Source organism: Rhinolophus sinicus, linkage group LG05, assembly GCF_036562045.2.
Source record: "Rhinolophus sinicus isolate RSC01 linkage group LG05, ASM3656204v1, whole genome shotgun sequence".
Taxonomy (NCBI): domain Eukaryota; kingdom Metazoa; phylum Chordata; class Mammalia; order Chiroptera; family Rhinolophidae; genus Rhinolophus; species Rhinolophus sinicus.
In genome coordinates this window covers 26,781,156-26,794,801 of record NC_133755.1, presented here as the reverse complement: position 1 = coordinate 26,794,801, position 13,646 = coordinate 26,781,156, and positions in this window count along the sequence as shown.

The following is a 13,646-nucleotide window of genomic DNA, read 5'->3' as shown; positions in this document are numbered from 1 at the left end:
AAAAATATCACTGGTGCACACTTGTTTCACAAGCAGATGATTTCAATCTACATACTCTGTGTGTGGACATTTCCCTATGACATGAAATTTAATGCCAGCACCGTGTTCTCTATGTAGATGTATTTTCTAAATCCCCCCAATTATTAAGCACTTAGGTAGTTCTCCTTATAAATAACACTATGTAAATGTTTGTGCACATTTCTGATTATTTTCTTAGAAACTAATTCCTAAAAGTAAAATTTCTGGGTAAAGCATTATGGATATTATAAGTTTTTTAATATATTGTCAAATTGACCATCTAAAAGATCATACCAATTTACATTCCTCTGAGCAATGTTTTCACATAGCAACTTGAGTTTTATCACTTTTTTAAACCTTGCAATTTTGATAAGTGAAAACTAGTGTCTCACTATGAAAAAATGAATTTGTATCATTTCTAGTGGACAAATATTTATTGACATAATTTTACTCTATATGAATTTTTGCTTTTACTTCTTCAAGCCCTTTGCCTCTTTTTAAAATTATTTACATTTTTTATATTAATTAGAATAATCTTTCTATATATTAAGAAACTCAACCCTTTATCATTTAAGTAGAAAATATTGTCCCCAGTTTTTCAATTTCAACTTACTTCATTTTATGGTGTTTTTCTTTGGATTCTAGCTCAGTCTGTTTATGTCTCTTAAGTCTGCCAATAATCTCTTCTTTTCTTTTTCCAGCCTACTTTAACTTGCCTAAGATTTGTAGCCTTTATTCCTTCCAGAAATTGACTTTGATTATTTATCAGTCCAGTATTTGTCACAGGTTGTATTTCATGTCTGAAAAGAATGAATTGATTATTCAATAAATGATGATCAGACAATCAGATAACAAAAAGGATGTAAAACTTACATTCTTACTACAAACCTTACACATACATACAGGTCTACACAAATTCCAGATAAATTTAAAATCTAAAGATAAAAATAAATAAGAAATTAAAACAAAATTTTAAAAAATTAGAAAAAGAAATAAATCGAAAGAACATCTCCTAGTCTCAGCCAAAAATCTTGTCCAACAGAGAACAGTAAGGACTTGAATAATGGCATATGAGTGATATCTCCACAGAGCTCAAGGGCCTGGCCAAATACACCGCTCTGCAAAAGAGAAGCTTCTCACATCCATGAAGGTTTAGCAGAAAAACCCCACTGATGACTGACCTTGACTTTCTCATCCCTGGAGGATATTGTGAGAGATGTATATAACTGCATTTAAAGAATATAAGGTTATGTGATAGTTCTTAATACATCTGATGATTGGGGTCACAGATTCATACCAGATAGAGAGAGAGAGAGATACATAGATAGATAAAAGATCAAAATCCAGATTTTATATATATACATATTTATTTAAATTACTATAAAACAATAAAAAGATAGTAAAAATGACTAAAGTTTATGAAAATTCACCAAAAAATATACAGATGGTGAATATATATATGAAAAGATCTCAGACTCATTAGGAGTCAGGGAAATACAAATTCACACAACAAATAGATATCCTTCTGTCATCTACAAAATTGGCAAAATCAATAACATTGATAATATCCAATTCTGGGAAAGCTATTAAAATCTCTCATGTGCATATAAATTGGCATAGACCCATAGGAAGGCAGTCTGACGGAACCTACCCATGTTTTAAATGTACAAACTGTGACTCAGAAATCCACAGATGCTTTTTCTAAAAAACTACTTGTACCTACACACAAAGGTGGTACAAGCAAGTTTTTTCAGCATTATTTCTCCATTTTTCAGCTTTACAAGGAAAGTTTCCCTTATGGTCTTTGTACATTATTTTTAAGCATCTTTAAGTATATGTCTCTATAAAAATAGAATTGAATTTGCTGAGTCAAGAGGTATACACATCTAAATTTTTATATCAATGGACTAATTGCCCACCAAAATCATCTTACTGATACTCTCTCCCAACAACAGGGTTTGAAAGTGCCCTATTTCCTGTTCTCTTGCCAATATTAAGTATTGTCAACTTTGACCAAACAATGAGTAAAATAATTTGCAGTTAAACAATTTGCATTGCTCTAGTTAACAGAGAGGTTTTAAATGTTTATGTGGTTAGACTTGTAAACCTTCTCTCTTAGAGTTTCTGAGTTTTAGAAAATTTTTCTAATGCTAATTTTCATCTTCTTAAAAATTGTAAAATATGCCTAACATAAAATTTACTATCTTAACCATTTTTAAGTGTACAGTTCAGTAATGTTAAAGTGTATTCACATTGTTGTGCATCCAGTCTCCAGAGCTCTTTCCATCTTGCAAGACTGAAACTGTACCCATTAAACAGCTCTCCATCTCCTTTTCCCTCATTCCACAGCAACCATCATTCTACTTTCTCTCTCTATGAATTTGACTGTTCTAAGTACCTCATATAAGTGAAATCATACAGTGTTTGTCTTTTTGTTACTGGCTTATTTCCATGTAATATATTTTTAATATTTAAAAACTGAAAACAACCTACTAAACAGAGAATATTTAAACTATAATACAGCCATACATTTTATGACATGTAAATGTACTGGCCTGGCAAGTGGTAATTTTGACTCAGATAAAGATCACCATATTGGGTGCTGGTGGTAAAAACTGGCCAGATTTTGGATATATTCTAAAGTTAGTGCCAATAGTATTTCCAATTGGATTGGATATGGGATTTGAGAGAGAAATGATGCTAGTGTTTCTAGCCTGTGGAAAGAGAAGATTGGAGATAGTATTTCCTAAGGTTGGGAAGATGACTGGGGGAACAGGTTGGAATGTGCAGGAATCAGGAGTGACTTTTGGTCACTTTAAATCTAATGTGTAATTGACATCTATAGGTGTATATTCCACAAATAGAACCATTTAAAAGCACTCATTTTAACTTACTGTCTCATGCCTTAAGGTTAGACCAATACATTTTTTTAAAGGATTCAGTAATTTTAACTGGCTGGCTTTTAAACAACAACAGAAAATGAATGCTATTTGTAAATGCAACTTTTTAGCCAAACTTACATTTTAATATGGTGGCCTATTATGCAATGCTACCACTTGTATAAAATGAGTCAAGTGTAGTTTAATAAGACTGGGATACAATAAGATGATTTATAATGTAAAATAGAATTATCACATTTGGTGATTATCAGAACTGTAAGCTGAATAAAAGGAGAAGTCCATCTGTTACTATTTACCTTTCACCCCTACATGAAGGAAATATAAAAGGAAAGAGTTATAGGAGCTTCTTTAAGTGGTTGCATAGAATAAAAGTTCCTATTTGGCAGGGACTGTGTGTTATTCATTTTTTTATCACCCACAGTGGCTTGTGGGTAGTAGGCGTCCAATTAACATTTGTGGAATTTAATCAAAATCTATTGGGCTGTAAAGAAAAATGTCACGATCATTATTCAATACATTTGCACAAGCACTTATTATAAAATGTTTTTTAAAAAAATAGCTTAATTTCTGGCAACTTCAATTATCCCCAACGCTGATAGTAACTGAGAAAATAAGTGATAAAAGGTTCACTACCGTAGAAACATTTGTACTTTACTATTTAAGAGAAAGCAGCTGTCACCTTTAGGCTAGAGAATTATAGGTGAATTATATTCATTGGTTTAATAGCTTAAGTGAAGAAATTCACAGATACACACTGAAACACACTGATAAATGAGAACCACAAATGAAGGAGAGAAAGCAGGATACCAATTACAAAGCAAATAATGTATTAACTGCTAGTAGCATTTTTCTCTTACAGCAAAGTGTCATAGTTGATATGCATGATGATTGTGAAAAGATTCAATTCCACAAATGTGTCAAAGATAACACATAAGTAGATGCTACAAGGATTCAGAAATGTTTATGTTAAACCACATAAAATTTTAAAGACATAGACTCAGCTGCCAAGGACCTAAAAGTCCAAAGGTGAAGATATGAAAAGTATATAAACTATAAGCAAAGGCAGACTATGAAATTTACAGAGTCAGGAATGCAAAAGAATGACAAATAAGAAAGATGTGTTTCATGGAAGGAGACCAACGTCTTTCCAAGTAGAGGAAATATAGGAAACTTTACCATAGAACTAAGTAGAGATTAATGAGAAACATCAATGGAAAAGTGGATTGGGACCAAATTATGGAAGGTATACACACTAAGATCATGATTTTTGTTAATTAGTAAGGGTGGGCAGTTGAGGGTTCTAAAAGAATTCTGAGCAGGGAAATAATATGATAGGAATTCTGGTAGCGAGATTGACCTAACAATGTGTGTAGACTTTGCTACCCAGTGTGGTTCCCACACCAGCAGCAACTTTTTAGAAATACAGGTTCTCAGGTCCCACCCCAGACCTAGGGAATTAGAATCTGCATATTGACAAGATCCCCAGGTAACCTGTGACTCTTTAAAGAGTGACAAGAACTGCTTTAGAATGGCCTGGAGGGGAAATACTCTGGAGATGGAAAGCCAACTAAGAATTCATTGCAATAACACAATCAACAGATAAAGTAGAAAACCACTATTGCCATGCCTCACTTATGTACTGATATCTCTTCGGTGACAATGAGATGCATCTTAAAACAGTCTGGGAACACATTTACTGGGCTTCTGTCCTTTTCTTCTTGAAACCCTAGACTGACTCTCCAGTTCCATTCCAGTTCCATCGTCACCTTTTTCTCTATATGCTGAGGACCCAGGTTTCCCTGAACCAAATTTGTGAAAGTTCTTTCATCCGGTATTTGATGACATAATGAAATCCTCCCTCTGCAGCTAGCGAAGTGGGTCTAAGGAACACTGAAAGGAAGTTTGATGAGTCATCACCTAAGTCACTTCACCCAACCATCTTAAAAGACGACTTTTCTTCTTAAGGATTTTATTTTTTCAAAAACATCATGATGCATTTTGAACTATTTTCTTCATTAAATAGAATATTTTACAGAAGAAAATACTTTCACACCAAGTGAGTACTCACTGTGCCTCTCCCTCCACATAAACTTCCCTAAATGTAACACCTTTCCCACTGTTTCTTACCTTTGTACATGCTATTTCCTCTGCTAGGTAAATCCTCGCACTGATCCCACTGTTCCCACCTAACAAACTCCTGTTCAGCCTTCATTATCTTCTTGAATGAGCTCCAAACCCCCTCTCCTCTCCCTACACAATTAGCTGAGCCCTCATCTGCATTCCAGATCTGGTCAGGGAGGACCCAGCTGTCTCTTCAGTAGATGGTCTGTTACAGAGTTACACCACAGGTAAGCTTCATGCCGTCAAATGTAGTCCATAACACTAAATAGAACTTGAGGTGTGCATTAGTGAAAAGGGGAAAAAAGAGGAAGAACAAAGAAAAAAGAAAAACAATTAGCTATATTAGCAATTTTTTCAACATTGATATCTCACCATTTTCTCATTAGAAAATGAGAATATTTGATGAGATATTCATTACTACTCTGTGATTGACCCATAACATTAATCATAATGGCTAGAACAGACTAAGTTTCTAATGTCCTATAGTTCAATTCTTTTATGCCTTATTAAAAAACAAAAATACTTTATTTTCAAGAGGTTTTTGTCTAATGCTAGTTTCGCTATCTGCACTTCTTAAATAATGTCATATTCTATTGTATTTCAGGCAGCTGCTTATATTGCAACATAAATCTCACCAGACAATGCAGTTATTAGCTGAAATAGTTTCATTTCAAACCAGCATTTTATTGGATTGGAATACTAGGCAGAGAGCTTAGAACAAAAAATGTGCTCTTCACAACGAGCCCATTGCTAGAGGTATGAAATAAATAGATTTTCCAGGGTGAACTCCCAATTATTTTAACTCCAAGTTATTATGTTAAAAATAAACTGTTTTTCCAGGACAAATTTCTGAAATATTAATGTAAAACAAAAATTATGCTTCTGGTATAACTGAGATGACTTGTATCACGGTCATGGCTGAAAGGTTGAAGACAAAAAGCGTATTTACATCGTCTCAAATTATCCTTCCACAAATTACTTACTAATTGAAAGGGAGAAATTGTTACTGTGTATTTAGAATTGTTACTTTATAACACCTTAACTAAGGAATCACAGCAAATATCTCCAATATTGGGACAAAAAGACATCAGGTGTCTCTTTATGGAATGCATTAAGAAGTACTCAACCCCATTTCAGTGATTTCCTTCTGAAAATACATCACCTCTATCTACATCTGAGGAAATTTCAGACAAATCTAAATTATTACCTATACTCCTCAAAAATGTCACCATAAAAATGCTAAAGACAATGGAATTTCAGGACATTTTTCTAGATGAACAGAGAATAAAGAGACATGACAGGTTGGATCCTAGATCTGTAGAGGTAAGGGTGAGGTTTAGTGACACAGCTGCAACACATATTATTGAGACAATTAATTAAACTTGAAAATGAATAGAACAAAACTAATTTACATATGCTAGTAATAACAGAACATCTGTGTTCTGAACGACGGTGTTTGCTACAGGACTGACCACAACCTACTGCCACAGCGTGGCTTCAGGGAGCAATTCAGAAAGGGCATCTCAACGCCGTACCTTCCCTTAAATGCACTTACTAAGTACAAAGAGCTTGCTCACCAGTAAAGTGCAATTTCAAGCCCACACCAAATAAAAGCACAACCTAAGTAAAACACATGCATATATACACACAGAGAGCTTGCTATATACATTGGGAAAGGGGAACTAAAATATACACACTGAGCAAAATTCCTTCTTTCTCTAGACTCTGATGGTGGAAAATACTATTTACAATTTAAATTGGAGCCTAATTATAGTCTAATTCAGTCTCTTGATGAATGATTCCAGATTTCTAACCTCTCCCACCCTCCTTTCCAAGATGGCACCTGAGTGCAGGTGAGCTTTGTACAGGCTCATGAGGTTAGAGGGAGCCCATGATTCTCACGGATCCTTCACAGTAAGGCTGGTCTAGCCCGATCCCTGCTTGTGGGGGCTGGAGCTTGCTGAGCTGTAGCTGGCCCCACTGATTCTTCCGAAGTCCTCACCACTAGAACCTCTTCCTCTCGAACCCAGGCCTGTCTAAACTCCTGGTTCTCTCAGCATCTCTGTTTTCTACTTGAAGGACTGGAACTCATGGCTACCTTCTCCACACCTTGAAGAGCTCTATGAAAAAGCCCTCTAGCCCACCCACCTAGACATCTTTCTCAACCATTATGAATCTACTGCCTGCATGTGTCCTCCCAGCACTCTTCCAAACTAAGGGGCATACAGATTGCCCCAATCTCCCCACCTATGGTAGGCAGAATAAGGACCAGCCCCCAAAGACGTCCATGTCCTCATCCCACAAATTAGGACAACCCATGAATATGTGACTTGGCAAGGGCAATCAAGGTTGCAGACAGAATTAAGGGTGCTAATCAGCTCACTTTGACATGGGAAGATTATTCTGGATTATGTAGCTAGGCCCAATGTCATCACAAGTGGAGACAGAGGCAGAAGAGTTAGAGTCATGTGACGTGAAAAGAAATCTACTGACCACTGATGCCCACCTATGAAGATGGAGAAAGAGGACGATGCGCCAGAGAATGCAGGCGGCCTCTAGAAGCTGCAAAAGGCAAGAAAATGGACTCTCCCCCAGAGCTTCCAGAAATGAATACAGCCCTGCTGACCCCATGATTTTTGCCCAGTGTGATCCATTTTCAACTTCTCACCTCCAGAGCTGTAAGATAATTAATTTGTGTTGTTTAAGCCACTAAGTTTGTGCTAATTTGTTAATCAGTTTAAGGAAACAAATGTACTACTCTGCAAAAAAGCAAAAAGGAATTCCTCCTCCGCCCTGAGATTTCCCCACACACTACCTGTACCACCAAGCACAATACAGGAGGTGAGAGCTGTCAGCTTCTTGGCACCTCTCCATTTTTCTCTTCCCTGCTCCCTTCTCAGGACAATTAAGACAGCAAATTCTTCCAAGGTCTTTCTACACTTAAAGCATCTCCACTACAGCTCAAAATAAATTCAGCATTCAGACACCCAAGTTTTCTCTTGATATTTAAAAGGTGTTGTTTAAATTGAAGAATCCCTCTTCTCTCCCTGCAGAGCCTAGCTTTCAAGACAAGTATCTTAAGGCTGAAGAAAAACTGTTTCAGAGTCAAGATTTGGCTCTAAATGGTATCTTCTGTCTCCCAGTAAAAAACTAAAGCCCACAGAGTCTGTGAGTGGGAAAAGACGTCAGGGAATAAAAATAAATCAGAAAATATATGTTTTAACCTTTGACTTATGGGGCTGCTATGCTATTAGGTGGTAAGCTCCATGAAGACAAGGACCCTGCCTATTTGCTTACTGTATCAGCAGAATTCAGGCAAGTCCAGAAACATAACAAACACTCAGTGAATAATTAAAGAAAAAAGAAAATATATGTTTTAAATATTGGCCCTAATACCCATGCAAATGTGGCATCATTGCAAATTGTTTAGCCCCATCCCACAATCTCCCAACAAAATTGCTGCCCCTAAGCGCCTCCTATACAAAATACTGGAGCTGCCACTAGTCTAGAAAATTTCCATAAATAAAGTGCTTTGATCTAACCGATCATTAAAAAGAGAGAATCCTCACCCTGGTGATTCAGTCAACAAATGTTTATTGAGCACCTACTATGTTCCAGGCACTGATCAGAGGACTGAGGAATAACAGGAATAATAGAGGAAAGGTTTTTCCTAGGACCACCCATCAGTCATTGTCTTCAAACCAGTTCCACCCTGCTCACCTTTTGTTACTCAAAATGGGGTATCAAACGCATCAACCTGAGGAACAGGGTTGAACAACTCGAACTCTGCGGATGGCAGACTGCCTTTGTTTGAAAAATGCTTGAGTTTCAGCTCTGTTTAGACCTTCCCTGAGGTGAGAGGTTTAATGTGGTCCCTTTGAGCTATTTATGGTACAAAACCAATCCCCAACATATCCCCTGACTGCAATATCCCCGAAGAAAGACAGTTATGTGGAAGAACAGGGTGCCAGGGGTTTCTGTTTGACTACTGAGTACAAAAAAGTAGGCTCTACTCCAATCTCTTCGGGTGGTTCAGAGGACTTAATTGGACCGAACCAGGTAGGTACCAGCTAACTGGGCCTGTGAGGTTCTACAGGGAGCTATGAGCCAGGGCTAGAATTTACATGGCAGAAAACAGCTAGGAGGTCAGAGACACAAAACCCTAAGCCTGACCAAAGCCATAGGTACAGAAGAACCACTGTCACTTGGAGGCCTCTATTTTTCTTCATAAGGTTCTGCATGCTGACTGGGATTGAAACATAGGCTAGTCGGGGAGGTCTGCCTTCTTCTTCCTTTGTGCCTAATTTTCCTGTAGAAACCTCTAGTGCCTATTTCTAACCTACCTTGTATGTCTTTTGAATCAGTTGCGTCTTCTTTCACTTAACCTGTTTGAGAAAAGAGAAATGAAATATGAGAAGGGTAGATAGACCAGTTCATCTAGTTTGTGACTTAAAACGTTATAAATGGCCATGAAAACACCCCCAATTATTCCATAAACTATGACCAAGTGCTGGAGGGTTGTAAGAGACGGATTAGTGGATGTAGTAATGTAAAATTTGTCCATCTGCCCTGGAAGTAAGATAGGTTTTTTCCCTCACCACTTTCCTGGGATTGTACCGGTTAACAGCATCTCTCTCTCTCTCTCTCTCTCTCTCTCTCTCTCTCTCTCTCTCTCTGTCTTTCCCTCCCTCTTTCATTTTCCTCTCTCAATCACATATAAACACACACACAAACTTAGTATGTGATAAAGATGGAATTGCTTAGTAGTGGATATTGGGGAAAGTGGTTCACAATGAAGGAAAAAAGACTGGATCACCCTCTGCCATCATATATAAATGTGGATACCAGAGAAATTTAAGACTTAATATAAAAGGAAAAAGCATATAGATAATGGTGAGTGGGGAGAGGGGGAATAGAATGTCTTTGTGACTAAGGGGTAACAGGCTATAAGGAAAGATTATCATTCAACCCTTTATAACATAGACAAAACTAACAGACGAGTGACAGAATGGAGTGCGATAACTGTAATTTCTAATACCAATAAAAGATTAATAGCTAGCCTCTGAAAGGAACTACTGCTAATCAATTGGAACAAACAGAGTAACTTTCAATAAAAAAAATGGGAAAGGATATGAACAGGCAATTCAGAGAAGAAAAAAGATGACAAACATAAAAAAATTTTAAATGCATTAGTATTTAGGGAAATGCAAATGAACACAATTGTGAAATATATTAAATTAATTGGGAAGAAAAAGAATGTTAGACCATGCTAAACATTGGCAGAGGTGTGGCTACATGTGGACCCCCGTGTACTGCTGGTGGAATAGAAAGCAGCAGCCATTCTAAACAGCAACCTTGCAGTACTTACTTAAATTCCCACATGCATAATGCATGGCCCAGCAACTTTGCTCCTGGTTATATACACCAAAAAAAGTTCTCACACAAGCCTATAAGAGGACACCTAAAAGGCTATTCACTGAGCATTATCTGATGGTGGGAAGTGTTGGGGGTAATCTAAGAGAATGGATGGGCAAAAGGTGGTGGATGCATGCCATGGAGTCCCATGATGAAACCAGGCCCAAAGGACTCTGTGTACATCCAGAAACATACATCGATTTGGAAAGTAAGGTATTGAGGCAAAAACTTTAAAAATTGAGTGAGATATAGAATACATGAAAAATAAATGTATACTAAACAACAAAACACAACTTGCGAGAACATAGATAAGCAACTACACTTTAGTTGGTTGCCTGTAGGGTGAGGAGGGGAATGGAGTTGGGAATGGTGATAACAGAGAGTGAATGAGTGTTAAACAAGCAAACAAATGAGAAAAGAGGTCTTGCAAGGACGATGTGCGTTCACCTGAGGGATGAAAGTAACTCAACCTTCTGTACCTGAATCTCACGTGTACTCATAATATTCAAGGAAGTCCTCAACCTGTCAGTGTGAGCTTTCGAACATTCTTCAAACCTCACATCATCATGTTCCATCCTCAGTTACATTGCCTTCTTCTAGCTGGTTCTTCTCTACATTTCACTCTCTCCCCCTCCTTCTCCAGCATTCTCTCTCTAACCTCTATTTCATCTCCCTCATCCTCTTCCCTTTCTCCCTTTCTATTCTTCATTATTTTGTCTTCTTCCTTAATCTTTCTTTCCCTTCATTTCCAAAGTTTCCTTGTTTTCTCCCAGAATAACTTTTAAAATGTATATAACACAACTATTACCACAATAATAACAATAGCTAGCATTTATTGACTGTTTACTATATGCCAAGCACCATTCCAAGCTCTTTATATACATAAATTGATCCCCACACCAACTCAAGTGTAAACTATCCTTAGGCTTATCAGACAAGGAGGAAAGTAACGCATAGAGAGGTGAAATAACTTGCCCAAGGTCACATAACTACTGAGGAGCAAACAATGAATTCAAACTTCAGGCAATCTGGCACCAGAATTCATGCTATTAATCACTATGCTACACTGCCTTCTCTAATCTGCAGATAGACTCTCAGAAGTATTTATAGACCTATGTGAGAATCCTAATTGTAGCCTTGTATAAACTAGAAAAAACAAAACAAAACCTGGTCTTAATCTAACTGTCCACTAATAGTTGTCCATATGCCCAGATGGTCAATGTCCATAAAGAAGGAGCTAGATCTTGCATGTATTCACATGCAAGAAACCTAAAGACATAAGTGAAATATACAAGAAATAAAGTATTGTGTATAACGTGATTTATTTTGTGTAATTTCTTTTTTAAAAGAGATGAGTGTTTGTGTATATGCATACATGCATGCAAAAGTGTGAGTATGTACATCTGAAAACATATTTTTGGAGACATTATACCTAGGAATTTATTCATGGCAGTTTTAGTTGGAAAAAGGGTCTAGAGTAGAAAGAAAGAAAAATTTTACTTTTCATTTCATTCCTTTTTGGATTGAGTAAATCTTCTAACCACACATGTATTAGTTTGTTTTTTAAAAAAGATTTACCAGAATTGTGAGATCGTGGGCCATTTTTACTTTGTTCTTTACATTTATGTACCCCAAAAAAAGAAGCCTAATAGACATTATTTGAACAAATACATATACTTCTATTTTAAATCCACTGATGGCATGACTCACTGATGCTTTCATAATTGAAATTTTCACTTAATGTTTGACATTGTTAATGAAGCACATGATGACAGAGAATACAATTTCACCAAGAGAAAACATAGTTTCTCTTCTCAAACAGCTTGTAGCCTTGGCTTAATGAAGTAGCAGGATAAAGATGGCATATCTCCAATATAACAGACAGCATGTGGCCTTTCAAATGGATTTACATTAGAGCCGAAAAACACCCTTTCCTAATGATAAATGTGAAAGGGAGGATAGAAGGGAAAGGATCTAGATTAAGAATTCTTTGCAAACCCATTTAACGGTATTGAACATTTTACTTCCCACTCCTCAGGAAAATTAGATGTAAAGTATGAATGTTAGTTACTAAATGACCTGGATGATACCCAAAGTTCACATAGTTTAAATGGTTAACACAGTAACTGTCAATGTTTCCCAAGTAGGAGTGTTATGAACATTACATTCAGGCACAACATTATTAAACTTGAATTCAGGTATTGGAGTAGCAAGGGCATCTAAATCTGTTCACTACCCAGACAAAGACCCAGAGAATAGCACTATTGCCTTACTATTAGTGCACATTTTTCATGGCACCAATAAAACATTGTTTTCCTCTAAGAAATTTGGAAGGTTTTCCTCTGTTGTTAACTAAGCTTTTTTTATAGTCTTGAATTAATTTTAAATTAACATAATATACTCTTTTTTAATTATACCCACACTAGGCTTGGAGGTGCCTGAGGAGGCAAAACTGTGAACTATGGCCGGCTGCCTCTAATGCCAGGGTTGGGAGCCGCTCTGCAAGAGGTATCGGGCACAGTGTGGCCAGATGGGGCTTGTTTAGGGTTTGTGAACTTTTGAGAGATTTTAGCAAAGTCCAAAATATGAGCCAAGACAAGCTATTTGTATGGGAAGAAAACACTGGAAGTGGTTCGGGTGGGCCCACAATTGGAGTGGGGTCTCAGGGAATCATCAGGATAGGGAGAATGGTGTCAGGTAGGTTGATAGAGACTCAGATATGGCGCTAAGTCTGCATGCTGGGAGGCGGTAGCACTAAACAAGGGAACAATGCTTTCTGCCTGAGCTTCTGTTTGGAAGAAAGCTGTCCCTCCATCCCTCACCCTAAACCCAGATAACTCAGTTCCTCCCCATATGTCCCTGGTGTCTTTCTAGCTGCTGCCCCAGTACTGGAGCCCAGAGCAAGTGAGTCTATTAATGAGTAAGTCCATGCGCAGGCCCCTTAAGAGGACTATCTGGGACTCCCATGCCCTTTGTCTCACTGAGCCACAAACTCCACTGGTTTTCACAGCCAGAAGTTGTGGAGACTTCTCTTCCCAGCACTGGAACCCTAGGCTGGGAGGCCAGATGCGGGGCTAGAACCCCTAGTTCCTCAGGGGGGGAACCTCCACAGCTGAGATATCCCTCCCAATTTTTAACTACACCCAGGTGTGGGACCAGCCCATTCTGTGGTTCCACCCCTCCTACCAGTCT